This window comes from Schistocerca serialis, chromosome 10 (genome assembly GCF_023864345.2).
Source record: "Schistocerca serialis cubense isolate TAMUIC-IGC-003099 chromosome 10, iqSchSeri2.2, whole genome shotgun sequence".
In the NCBI taxonomy this organism is placed as follows: Eukaryota; Metazoa; Arthropoda; class Insecta; order Orthoptera; family Acrididae; genus Schistocerca; species Schistocerca serialis.
The window spans coordinates 42,551,016-42,552,584 of record NC_064647.1 but is presented as its reverse complement, the minus strand read 5'-3'; positions in this window follow the sequence as shown (position 1 = coordinate 42,552,584).

Sequence of the window (1,569 nt, the reverse complement as noted above, 5' to 3'; positions counted from 1 at the left end):
GGTTTTGTTGAACCTTTATGTAGCTTACATGTTTCATCTAAAGGCTGCTGGTGGAAAATCTCCTTCATGCAGTAATAACAGTGATTGTGCAGTAGAATTTGGTGGGCTGCAGCCATGGCATTTCCATTTTGAACAGTGTGATTAGTGCATTTCTTGGTGTATTCCTTGAACTGTGGATTTACTGTGCAAATGTGACACATAATACAGTGTGATAGTTTAAATGGGATGGTGAGCTTAATGATGGTCCAGTGTGCTATGAGAATGTATTGCATGTGGAATACTGAAGAGAGGGAACCAGTGCTTGTGGGGTAAATTTTGTGACTGTGTCTGTGAATATAAATCATAGAATGCAATGAAAAATACAGTGGTAGAGGAAGTGTAGGTGAGAATTGTAGCAGGAGTTTTGCTTTTCTTTTTTTTTTTTTTTTTTTTTGAGAGCAGAACTAGTTGGCTTGCCATGGCTCATTCTTTCTGTCTCTCTTCATTTGAGAATGACTCTTCCTATATGCAAGGTGAGCAAAATTTGCTGCCTACTATAGCACAAATTAATCCATAGAAAATGTCTTATTGTTTGGATCTGTTATGAATGCTTGGCACTCGAGATACTATTTAGCACACATTCAGATATTTTCATTTTTGTCAGGCAATATATTAGCTGGGGCCAATGAGACAGCTTTTTTTTTTTTTTTTTTTTTTTACTTTATTGTTATTTTAAAACCTGTACAATTCAGGTAGGCTGGCAGCGGCACACTACGCCGCTCTTCAGCCATAGCGTTTTACAAGAGTATAAAACATGGTGAATGACAATGAACAAAGTGACGGGCAAAAGAGAGAGGTCACAGAGACATAAAAAAAAAAAAAAAAAAAAAAACACGGAGTCGTTCACATGTGACGATAACAACACGGAAAACACGTCGGCACGGCGCACAAAACACTGGTGAGTCCGACGGCACAAGTGAACGTAGGAGTGGGATGGCGGACACCAAAAACACTATATGACGTCACACACACGAAGCACAAAAGGCGACGATCTCCGGCGCGCGAATGTTCACTATACGTGTGCGAGTCCGGGGACCTGCCAAGAGAGGAGGAGGAGGAAGGGGAGTGGGAGAGCGAGAGGGGAGAGCAGAGATGCCACGGGCAGGGGAGATAGGGGGGAGGGAGGAAGGGGGAGAGGAAGCCCGGGGGAAGAGGGGGAAGGGAGGGGACAGGGAGATGGAAAAAGAAGGGAAGAGAAGAGAAGGGAGGGAGGGTGCCGAAAGGAAAGGACACGGGAAGTGGGGGGTGGGGCAGGGTCAAAGTTGATAGGAGGGGTAGATGGAGGGGACGAGGACATCATCAGGGAGAGGGAGCTGGCGGAAGCCACCTTGGGAGAGGGTATGGAGGGTGGAGAGATGGAGACCGGGTGGGACGTGCGAATACAGGCGCGGCAGCGGGCGGGGGTGGGAGAGGAGCGAGGAAACGAGCGGGTGAGGAGGATCAAGTTTACGTGAGGTGTACAGGATACGTATCCTTTCAAGGAAAAGGAGGAGGTGGGGGAAGGGGATGAGATCATACAGGATCCGTGTG